Source organism: Hipposideros armiger, unplaced genomic scaffold, assembly GCF_001890085.2.
Source record: "Hipposideros armiger isolate ML-2016 unplaced genomic scaffold, ASM189008v1 scaffold_107, whole genome shotgun sequence".
Classification (NCBI taxonomy): Eukaryota; Metazoa; Chordata; class Mammalia; order Chiroptera; family Hipposideridae; genus Hipposideros; species Hipposideros armiger.
In genome coordinates this window covers 1137448-1149295 of record NW_017731457.1, presented here as the reverse complement: position 1 = coordinate 1149295, position 11848 = coordinate 1137448, and the positions used below count along the sequence as shown (strand labels likewise).

At 51.5% G+C, this 11848-nt stretch overlaps 1 protein-coding gene and 1 pseudogene across 6 annotated transcripts in view; one reads left to right on the top strand and one right to left on the bottom strand.

Annotated features, from left to right (window-relative positions):
- The window catches only part of CLIP2 (CAP-Gly domain containing linker protein 2), a 94434-nt gene that overhangs the window by 44815 nt on the left and 37771 nt on the right, over positions 1–11848 (top strand). The window lies entirely within an intron of this gene.
- On the bottom strand, positions 8753–9673 carry LOC109384993 (40S ribosomal protein S20 pseudogene; annotated as a pseudogene).

The window sequence follows — 11848 nt, the reverse complement described above, 5'->3', positions numbered from 1 at the left end:
TTATTGGGAGCATAAAGCGAGCCGGTGGACATGGGGTGCTTCCCACTTACGACGAAGGGCTCTGGCTGTGCAAGGCCTGGCTCGTGTCATGAGTGCCCTGGGTGGGGTCTTCGACCTCTTTGGGTGGGAAGTGTTGGCTCTGGGGTTATTGACCAGCCCTGATGGGTCCCCAGGTTGGGGGAGCAAGGGGATGATCCCCAGGAGCCTCCCCTTGCACCTGCCCCCCTTCAGGGAGTGGGAACTGGACGTACTGGGCAGGGGGCATTCAAACTGGCACAAGGCGGGCACTACTCTAGAAGTTTCCACCAGTCCCTAGCCCTTCAGCAGAGCTAGCAGCAGCAGCAGCAACAGAATAGGGAGGTCAGGTGGAGAGCAGGGGAGTCAGAATTCCGAGCCTGCATGCAGATTGCATCTTCAGTTTGAGACACTGCTTTATTGGGGGCATACCCCACTCTGGGCACCATGCCTAGCACTTTGTGTACCTGTTTTCTTTGGGTCCTCCCCTCTGCCTTACAAGGTAGGGGTTATATCCCCCTCTGTTTTACAGATGAAGAAACTGGGCTTAGCCCCAGAAAATAGCCTGCCCGGGGTCACTCATCAACTCTGCCTGCTCTGGATGGCCTTGGATTCTGGGTGGGGAAGAGGAATTTGAATAAGGGACTTGTTTCTACCTTGAGGCTCGGGCCCCACCTGCCCTCTGCCCCACCCTAGCCTGCAGCCCCTTGGATTAGTCCTCCAGCCTGGTCCACTACGCTGCCAGGACCCAGCTGGCATGGCCGACCTCAGAACTGGCTTTGCTCCCCTGTGCCTGCTGTAAACACCTGACATATCCCCTTCCTGTCTCTACCCCACCCTTAAGAAAATCATATCCTGGATGTGGGAGACGATAGAAGCCTAAACTTACACAATTTGAGGATGGTGGACTCTAAGAAAAACAATACGAAACAATGCTTTTGCAAATGTTATGTATCATGTGATTCATGAATGCACTGTCAGGGTCTCAGAAGAGGCCAGTGCAGGCGAGGTGCCCTGATGCCAATGCTCTGTTAGCTTCACCTACCACAAACATGCTTCTGACCGGGGTTGAAGGTCTGACAGTATTTATTATTTATGAACATAAGCAGCAGTGTGCATGTTCATTAAGTTGTGCTCCTTGTCAAAGATACCTCTGGATCCTGGTTTCATTTGGGCCTCAGCACTACCCCATAAGGTCCATGTACTAGCTAAGTAATCCTGGGCAGATTATTTATCCCCTCGGTGCCTCATTTTCTTCACCTGTAAAATGGGGATAATATTTAACCTGCCTCGTGTGGTCTGAGGTCTGAGTAAGCTCTGTTTAGTGTCAGCATTCAAGTCTGTGAGGGGTGGGTGTTCTTCTCAGCCATGGGGTCCCAGGTGCAGTGAGGGGCTCAGCGCTTAGGAAACGTCCCTGTTGTCGCACAGTGGCCCACGACGACCTGAATGTCATTGGCTGCCATTGGTCGAGTACTTGCTGTAAACAGAGCCCTGTGCCAAGAACTTGACACACAGTCCATTTCCACTTCAGCCCTGAGGGGCCCTTGTCCCTGGGGGAGCCTCTGGAGTGTGAGAGGGAGATCTGGAGACCCCAGAAGAAACACGCCTCACCTTCGCGGAATAGTGTTACTTAAATATTGGGAGTTTCGTCATGCGCCTGTCTGAGCCAGATTTCCAGGTGTGGAGTTGTGCGTTGGGCTGCATGGCCCACCTCGTGTTCTCAGTCGCCTGCGAAGCATAATGTTCCATTTCAGACTGAAGCCCGAGACTCAGAGACATGAGTTTCTCACATCACCTGGAGTGGCAGCGGCTGAGCTGGGCCCACAGGCTGCCTGTCCTGCCTGTGTCCTTTCCCACCTTCTGTCCCCTCCCCGGCCTCAATACACACACATTTTGCTACTACCTGAAGTTCCTCCAGCAATGACCCATTCTGCCCACTTTCCTCCTCTAAAATTCTCCCTCCCTTAGTTCTGTCAAAGCTTGGCCTGGGTGAGTTGGGGTCTTGTTCTGGATGAGCATTCAAGGGTCCTGGGTGTCTGGGGTGGGGGTTCCTGGCAGAGGTGGGAGCAGAGAAGTGAAGTGACTTGTCCAAGGTCACACAGTCTTTTAGAACATGCCAGGCAGAGCTGAGACAGGACCTGGGCCAGGTGAGGTCGTGGAACCCCTGGGCACCTTTCCATTTCCTTCTGCCTGGGGAAGCCCTCCACTGCCTTTGGTCCTGGACACATTCTAGGCCCAGGTAGTGCGAGTGGGCTACTTGGCTGCCTGGCTGGCCTGAGACGTGGAAAGCTGCTGTGTGTGTCCCTCTCGGGGCCTACAGGAGCCCCAAGGTGTGGTGCTGAAAGTCCATCCCAGAACATGGGTTTGTCTGCATGGGTTTTAGGGAAGTTGGTTTTAGAGGCAGCATGGCCTGGTGTAGCAGACTCAGGGACCAGCTGGGCATCCATCAGTTTAGGATTGAGGTCAGGGAAGAGAAGAGACATTCCAGCTTGGAATTACAGAGCAGCAGGAACCAAGAGTGCAGATTGAGACCTGGTGATAAAAGGGGTCAGGAAGACAACCCCACCTGAGGGTCATTGACCAATGAGAGCCAATCCAGACTCACAGACAGGCTGGGGCAGACTACCAGGCCCTAACTATTATATGGGTGAGGATGGTGAGGCTCAGAGAGGGCAAGTACTTGCCCAGAGTCACACAGCAGGGCGTGGGGAAGGCTGGGATCGAGGCTCTGGGCTTGTACCTACCAGCCCAGGAATGTTCCCTGTATCCCGCACTCCCAGTGTGTGCAGCAGTCTGTGTTTGGGGCTGGAAATGTCTTGGTATGGGATATAATTACAAGGAATAGAGAAAACTGTCTCAGGAAGGAAGAGGCTTCGCTGGGTGCTTGTGGCTCCAAGTGGAGCCCCAGGGCCAAAGCCCCAAGGAGACATGTCAACAAGGGGTGGTAGGCGAGCTCTCTGACCCCCAAAGACATCAGATATCAGATACGTTGCTGTGGCAGATCGAATTCCCCAGAAGTAGTTGCTGAGGTGGGTTTGGGGTGAAATATTTATTAGGGATTTTGATATCTGTGAAAGAATTGGCAGAGGCAGAAGTCAGACTGCAGTGCAGGCTGGACAGAACCTCGGCCAACCAGGAGTGCCCTGGAGAGAGACTGTCCATCCTAAGGCCCTGTGTTGAGCCAGTGTCCCTCCCGCCTTTCTGCCCCTGCCTTTCTGTCCCTGCTTTGCTCAGTTACCAGATGTGGCTGCCCCAGGAAGGGTGTCATCTCAGGCAAGGGGGTTCCCTCAGCAGGGCAGCAAGGCCTTCCTTGGAGCAGCTCTACTTAGGTCAAGTCTGTTCCTTCATGTCCCTTCAAGAAATGGCCCTGGAGGCTTCCCGAGAAGGCTGAGCCAAGAAACCTTTCCAGAGGACCACCTCTAATACTGCACCCTCTCCCAGTACATCTCAAAGCTTAAAGCCAAAGCCAGAGCCAGCCTCGCCTTGCAGAGAACCCAGAAGGTAGCAGCCCATGAGGAAGCCTCACGAACCAGCCGACCCTGCCCCACTGGGCTGAGAGGTTCTCTGCAGGGCTGTGTCCCACCAGGAGCCCCCTTGGCAGCTGGCCTGGTTAGGTGTAGGAGCACTGTCCTGAGAGACGGCTTCTGAGAGATGAGGAAGGAGGTTCTCTGTCTGCCGGTCTCCCCACCTCCACAGTCCCAGGTCAGACACCCAGCAGGGGCCATCCATGGTGTGGAGGCGGCGAGGTGGTGGGGAAGTAGGCGTAGGGGTTATACAGGCCTGGGTGTGAGCTCAGCTCTGCCCTCACAGCAGTGTGACCCTGGGCAGGGGACTGGGACTGGGCCTGTTTCCTCACCTTTAAAAAGGGGCTGATCATCCCACTTGGCAGGATTTGTAAAAATCTACCAGGGAAGAGTGGCGGGCCCTTGGGAAACACTGGTGTTTCTTCTCTGTCCTGGATCCCACGTATTCACCCCAAGTCGTCTTGGCTGAGGGATGCACACCCCGAGGCTGGGTGTGAGCTGAGAGCATTTGTAGGAGGGGGCGGGGCCCCCCCCTGGGGGCTGGGGAAGCCGAACTTGGCTTCTGTTGTGGGCCGAGGGGGGGGGAGGAGGGCACCGCCCCACAAGTTCCAATGCCGGCGGGCCTCATCTCCCAGCTCCGCCGATGGGGACCAGAGCTGGGAGGGTGCAGGTGGAAAGGAAGGACTAGATCTGCCTCCGGCTTCCTCTCTCTGTCACACGACTTCTCACTGGCCGGCCCCAGGGCCTGGGCATGGGACAAGGGCTCTGGCCTTTCGTCCTCCCTTCAGTCCTCCCTTTTCCTCCCCAGAGGAGCAGGGGTGGCACCTGTGAGGTCAGGCTGAGAAGACTCCCTCTCCCCCAGGGTCAGAGTGGAGGAATTCTAGCATGAGTCTGAGCAGTAACCTACGTCTGGCCCCTTCTCCCCTTTTCTTTAAAGTATATGGGTACCTTGGGGGGGCAAAAAACAGTTCCCCCCTGTTGCTGGCCGGGAAAGAGGCCGACTTCAAGGCCCCCAGAACAACTGGGGAAGTTGGCTCAGCCACTCTTTCCTGCTGCTTTGCCTCTCTGAGCCTCAGTTTCCTCTAATGTAATATTTATTTTTTTTACTAAATTATTAGAGTGACGTTGGTTATACAATTACATAGGTTTCAAGTGTATAATTCTAGAATACATCATCGACATATTACCTCTTCTGTAATATTCACGGCACCTTCTTTCTCCCCAAATTCCCAGCACCTGCCCCTCCCCCACATTCTAGCTTATAATAGTCCTGTGCTTCCTGGGAAGGATAGAGCCATGGTCTATCCCTAAGCCTGCCAGCGTCTGCACACTCTTCCTTCCCTCCGCCTAGTTCTGCCCGGGGCCCCATCTGCCAGCTCCTGTCCCAGGTCGGCCCCTCCCGCCTGCCCCGGCAGACAGCCCCCTTTCTCTGTGGAACATTTCCCCTTTCCAGCCTTTTCACTCACTTGCTCCAGCTTCTCTTAAAAACAACCTTAAAAATAAAATGCTCCCCTGCAGAACTGGCCACCATCATCAGTCTCTCCATGCTGCCTAGAAGCACTTCCTTCTCTCGACTTCTAGGGATCTGCACACTCCTTGCTTTCCTCCTACCTCCCTGGCCACCACTCCCTGCCATTCCTCTTCCCTGCTTGAGTTCAGAACTCCGACCTCGGCTTGTCTGTCCCTGGGCTATGCTCTTGATGGAACCATCTAGGCTTGTGACAGTCCAGGCGGATGTGAGTGTCACACTGCCCAGGGCTGGATCCCAGGTTCTGGCCTCTCTCCTGAACTCCCGTCTCATATGTCAAGCTCTTATTCAACATCTCCACTTAATGTGTATTAGTTCCCTGTGGCTGCTGTAACAAGTACCACAAACTGGACCGCTTAAAACAACAGAAATTTATTCTCAGTGCTGGAGGTTAGAAGTCTGAAATCAAAGGCGTCAGCGGGGCCATGCTGCCTCGGAAGGATGAAGGGGAGAATCTGTTCCACACCTTTCTCTTATGTTCTGGTGTCACCAGCAATCCTTGGCCTGCAGCTGCGCCACACCAATCTCTGCCTTCGTCTTCACGTGGCCCTCTTCCCACTGTGTGTGTATCTGTGTCTCTTCTCTTCTTACAAGGCCTCCAGGCATATTGGATTAGGGCTCACCTTAATGACCTCATCTTAACTTAATCACTTAATCTAAAAAACCCGACTTCCAAATAAGGTCACATTGCAGATACTGGGGCTCATGACTTCAGCATATCTTTTTTTGGGGGGGGACACAGTTCAATCCATAACACATGTCCAAAACAGAACTCAGTTGGTCATCGCCCACCCCATCCCCAACCTGCTCCTCCTCATCGCCCCCATCTCAGTAGAAGGCACAGCTGTGTCTCCAGCTGACCCAGCCAGGAACTTGGGAGTAGGCCTTGCGTCTCTTTTCTCTCCTCCCCATCACGTGATTCATCAGCAGGTCTCTGGTATTACCTCCAAAATACACACCAATCTGCCCCCATCCCACCACCTCCACTGGCAGCTGCTCTCCTCCTGGGTCTCCCTGCCCCCAGTCAGGCCCCTATACCCCAAAGGCTCCCATCCCCCTTGGGATAAACCCACCCGCCTTCCCATGACCCCCAGACCATGTGATCCGCCTGCCCTGCCCCCTTATCATCTGACTTCCGCCCCTGCCCCTCATCCTGGCAGCTGTGCTTCTGCCACGCCAGCCTTCTTTCCTTTCCTCCAGGGTCTCTACCGGGGACACTGTCCCCGAGGCTTCCCACGGCTCACTCTCCCACTTCTATTAGACCTCTGTGCCACTGTCGCTCCTCGGAGACAGAGGCCATATAATCCTCGGAGACATCACTCCATATAATATTTGAGCATATTATTCACTCCCTCCTTTCCTGTCTGTTTCCCTGCCCCAACCGGGAGCTCCACGAAGAGCGTTTTGCCTGTTTCCTTCCTGTGGCTGTGCCCCCAAGTGCCTAAGACAGAGCCTGAGAGCAAGCAAGGCTCCACGTGCATGTTGGTGCTCCGCAGACTGGCTGAGCCCCAGATACCCCTCGCTAGCTGTTATTCAGGCCAGCGACTGTGGACATTGTCAGGGATGGTCACCGAGGGGGGCTGCCTGCCTCAGTCCCCTCATTTCCCTGCATGTGGCCCAATGCTACTGCCCGTCTGCCCTTCTCCGCTGGCCAGCCTCCTTCCTGCCAGCATCCTACCCCGCACTCCTGCCCCTCCCGCACCGCTCCCCACCAGGGGCTGCCCCAGGCTTTGGACATAAACCCCTCACTGTACCCGCACAGCAGCTCTGGACCAGCCTCCCGATGACAGAGCTGGGCAGCTCTGAGGCCCTGTTCTCTCACCATGTGGGTGAGATGCACATTCGGCTATTTTAAGTGAGTCACCAGTTTTGACTTCCTCAGTGGAAAGTCCCTGAGACACGGATGAATTCAACCTGCCCACCGCCATTGCTTTGAGGGACCTGCGATTTAGTTGGTGTCTGGCCCAAGCCAGAAGGGACTCCAGGCCCACAGATGACCCCCAGGTGGTGGAAAAGGGAGGGGGGTGGGGCTCATCCCTTGGGAGACTGGGGCCTGGCATACAGTGGGGGTGGATGTGAGGGGGACATTGCCCTAGTGGAGCAGCAGGAACTTGCATGCATTGCTGGTGGGGACACAAAATGGTGTGGCCACTTTGGAAGAGAGTGTGGCTGTTTCTTATAAAAGTAAACTTACCATACGATTTAGCAGTTGTGCTCCTTGGTATTTATTCAAATTAGTTTAAAACTTATATCTATACACATACCTGCACACAAATATTTATAGCAATTGTATTCATAATTGCTAAAACTTGGAAGCAACCAAGACGTCCTTCCATAGGTGAATGGCTAGATAAACCTCGGTATATCCAGACAGTGGAATATCATTCAAGGCTAAAAAGAAAAAACATGCAGGAACCTTCAGTGCACAATACCAAGTGACAGAAGCCACTCTGAAAAGGCTACCTACTGTATGATTCTAACTCTATGACATTACATTCTGGAAAAGGCAAGATTTGGAGGACAGTAAAAATATCGGGGTAAGAGGGGAGAGAGAGAGAGATGAGAACAGGCAGAGCACAGGATTTTTACAGCAGTAAAACTATCTTGTATGATCCTATAATGGTGGATTCATGTCATTATACACTTGTTAGAACCCAAGAGTGAACCATATTGTAAACTGTGGACTTTAGTTAATAAAAACGTATCAATGTCGGCTCATCATTGTAACAAATGAGCCCCACGAATGTAAGGTGTTAAGGGGGAAACTAGAGGAGGGATGTGAGGGGATAGATGGGAATTTTCTCCTTAAATTTTCTGTAAACCTAAAACTGCTTTAAAATATAAAGTCTATTTTTTAAGTTAAAAAATTTTAAATAGTATAATAAAAATAAAAACAGAGAAAATGGGCAGGTCTTGCCACTGTGGAAGATGCACACGGAGCGGGGTCCCAGTGAAGAAGCCACGGCAGAATCTCTGGGGCTTCAGGAAGGTGAGCTTCCCAGGTTGTGCTGACCTGGACGGGGGTCAGGCAGCAGACCTCCACCTCTGGAAAACTTCCCGTTGTTTCTGCTTTGCTCCCGTCTCTGAGAGGATACCTGCCTGGCTCCATCCCCCCTAAAGAGGGCGGGACAGGGAAGGATTTGGTTCCAGAGGCAGCTGAGGACTAAGGCTGCAGCAGCAGCTCCCTGGGGTTGGGGAGGGGTTGTTAGTGCTGCTCTAGCCAGAGACGCCCACCCCAGGGAAGAGGGGACACCTGTGGGTGGGGCCTGGTAGTTGAACCCAGCTGGGATTGAGGAGGCAGCAAAGTAAGGCCCAGTGGGCTCTTCTACTCGCTGATGACTCTCTGAACCTCAGTCTCTTCATCAAGGAATGGGGTATGCTGTCCACCTTAAAGAGTTGTGAGGTTTCAAAACCATGTTTTCAATGCCGGCTCATAGTCGTTCCTTAAGAAATGGTGGGAATCGAGCGAGTTTTAATTAGGGAGCTGGTCCCTTTCAGACACACTTGGGGCATACTTAGGGGTGACAGAGAAAGTCACATTTAAAGTCATACTTAGGTTCAAATAACCAGGGTTGATAAACACACACATTTATTTTCACTCTCTCCTGAACCTGCGCTAGAATGACCGTGAAGGGGGTTTTAAATTTTCTTTTTAACAACTGATATTCAATGTATTAAAGTCTATTTAAGCATCTGCAGTGGCGACTTCAGCCTTGACTCCTGTTTCAGTGCTGATGGAAGTAATCTGCTTAACAATCTCAGGACAGTGCAAGTCACTTGAGTCGCTGTGGGTCCTCGGCTCAAAATGATCCCAAGTCTTAGAACCTTCCTCACAAGGAGTTTTCCTTGTAGTGATTCCGAGTGTTGGTAGGCATCCCAGCTGGTCCTTTCATTTTGAGATTTTTGCTTTGTGCCTCTGATCAAGTCAGCACACACCTCCAAGGATTTTACATTGCGGCTGGTTAGAGTCATCCTAATTCAATGAATCGCCCCCACTCCGGTTTCACAGGTGTCTTTCCGGTATCTTTCTGACTTATGCCTCAGAGCGAGCAGCGGTGAGTCAGGTGCAGGAGCAGATGGAATGGAGCTCTGTTGGAACTGTGACCGCATCTTCCTCGAAGAGTGAAGGGAGTTTTGGTTTTTTTCCAGAGGTATCAATCCCTCAAGGGCAAAGAACAGGAGAAAAGGTGGCATCAATATCACTGGAAATTCAGCGCTGCCGAGTCCACAGGGCAGCCGGGGGGAAGCAGAGGAGTAATTGATGTTTCCTTCAGAAACCGTAGAACTCAGGATTCAGCTGCAGGGCGGCCTCTGAGATGGGGCTGATTTCGTCGTAGGGGCGGGAGAATCAGTCGAAAAATCTTCAGCTTCCCCATCCCTGTCCCTGCCATCTCTGCCCGGTGACTGTCCTTGCAGCAGACATCTGGGATGGATGCTTGGTCTCCTGAGGACATCAGAGAGAGTCTTTGGATGAGGGAATAACAGGCAGGTTGGACTGAAAAAGGATTCGATGAATGTTTCTATCCTGAAGGCTGAGTTCCTCTCCCCACCGGTTTCTCCCTCACCCGGCTCCTGGGATGCTGACTGCCACCCCTGTGTCCTCCATGCTGGAGACAGCACAAGAAGCTTCTCTGGGAAAAACGGCCGGTCCTCTGAGAAACAAGAAACTGATACAGGCGTTAAATCCTAACAGAATGCCATTGAATATATGAATATTAATATTCAGTGAACAAAAGAGCTCTGGGAAGTGAAAAATCTGATTACAGATATAAGAAACTCTACAGAAGTATCAGGAGATAAATTTAAGGAAATCTCCCAGAAAGTAGAGCCAAGAGATTTATGCAGGAAAGGAGAGAAGAATAAAACTATCAGCGTTTCAGCTTCCAGTAGATCCAACTTCCCAGTGATAGTGGTTGCAGAAAGAACAGAGGAAAAGGAGGCAAGAAGCCAAATAAGTGATCCAAGAAAAGGATTGACAAGGGTTTCTTGGTGGAAAGAGTCCATTGGAGCCCAGGAAAGCAGATGGGAGGAAGCCCACACTACAGGCCTCACTGTGACTCTGCACAGCCCCGGGACAAAGAGAGAGTCCTGCAGGTTTCTAGGGTGGGAAGAATGGCTCACATAAAGGATCAGGAATCAGAATGGCCTTGAACTTTTCAACAGCGAAACTAGATTCTTAGAATACACAGAGGGATGGACCGGCTGAGTGACTCAGTTGGTTAAGAGTGTGAGCTCTGAGCAACAGGGTCGCCATTTTAATTCCCACATGGGCCAGTGAGCTGTGCCCGAGCTGAGCTGTCGCTGAGCTGCCAACAGGTGCCAGGATGGCTCAGCTGGTGAGAGCACGTGCTCTTAGCAGCAAGGTTGCCGGTTCAACTCCCGCATGGGATGGTGGGCTGTGCCCACCCGCAACTAAGACTGAACACTGGCACCTTGAGCTGAGCGGCCACAAGCTGTTGATGGGCGGCCGGATGGTGACGACTTGGAGCTGAGCTAGCTGTGCCCTCCATAACTAAGACTGAAGGACAACAACTTGGCTGTTCCCCTTCCCCAATTCCCCAACACTGTTCCCCTTCCCCAATTCCCCAACACTGTTTCCCTTCCCCAATTCCCCAATAAAATCTTAAAAAAAAAAAAGAAGAATACACAGAGGGAGCCCTTGAAACTCTGAAAGAAGAGGCCCAGCCAAACTATTGTTTATGAGTGAGGATACCAAGAGAATTGCAAACAGATGTCCACACAACTTGGATATGAATGTTCACAACAGCGTTATTATAATAACCAAACAGTGGAAAACCACCCACATGTCCATCGGTGGATGAATGGATAAACAAAAGGTGGTATAATCCATACAATGAAATATTATTTGGCCATAAAAAGGAGTGAAGGTCTGATACTGATAAACGTGGATGAACCTGGAAAACACTATGCTAAATGAAAGAAGCCAGACACAGGTCACCTATTGTCTGATTCCATTTATAGGCGACATCCAGAACAAGCAAATCTATGGAGACAGAAAGTAGGTTAGTGGATAACAAGCTAGGGAGAGGCAGGCAGTGGCTGCTCTTGGGTGTGGAGTTTCATTTTAGGGTGATGAAAATGTTCTAGAATTAGATAGCAGTGATGGTTGTGAAAGTACTAAAAGCGACTGAATTGTACACTTTATAAAGTGGTGGATTTTATGCTATGTGAATTTTACCTCAAAAAAAAAACTGAGGATAGAATAAAAAATACTTTCAGATATGCAAAGGCTCAAATATTTTATTTCCTCATGCACTTTTCCTTAGAAAGCTATGGGAGGATGTGCTCTGTCAAAATAAGTGAGTAAACTAGGAGAAAAGCAAGACATAGAATCCATAAAACGGGATCCAGTGCAGAATAGAGGCAAAGGGACTGCTCAGGGTGATGGTGACGAGAGGCCCCAGGCTAGTGGTCTCTCAGCGGAGGAGCCGGCAGCCAGTCTAGCCTGCCGCAGATCACGCAGCTACAGGAAAATCTTCAGAAAGAACTGGATGGAATTCCCAATGCCTCTAAACGTCTTGGCAGATGATTTAGACCTTTGAAAGAGTTTGGGGTTGAAGTAGTGTTAAGTCCATAAAAACGAGGCAGACAAACAATCATAAAAGATATTGGGGGGGCCGGCCGAGCTCAGTTGGTTAAGAGCTCGCGCAAGAGTGTGAGCTCTGAGCAATAGCGGTTCGATGCCCAACCCGAGCTGGGTTGCCACTGAGCTGCCAACAGGTAGCAGGATGGCTCAGCTAAAAAAAAAAAAAAAAAAAAA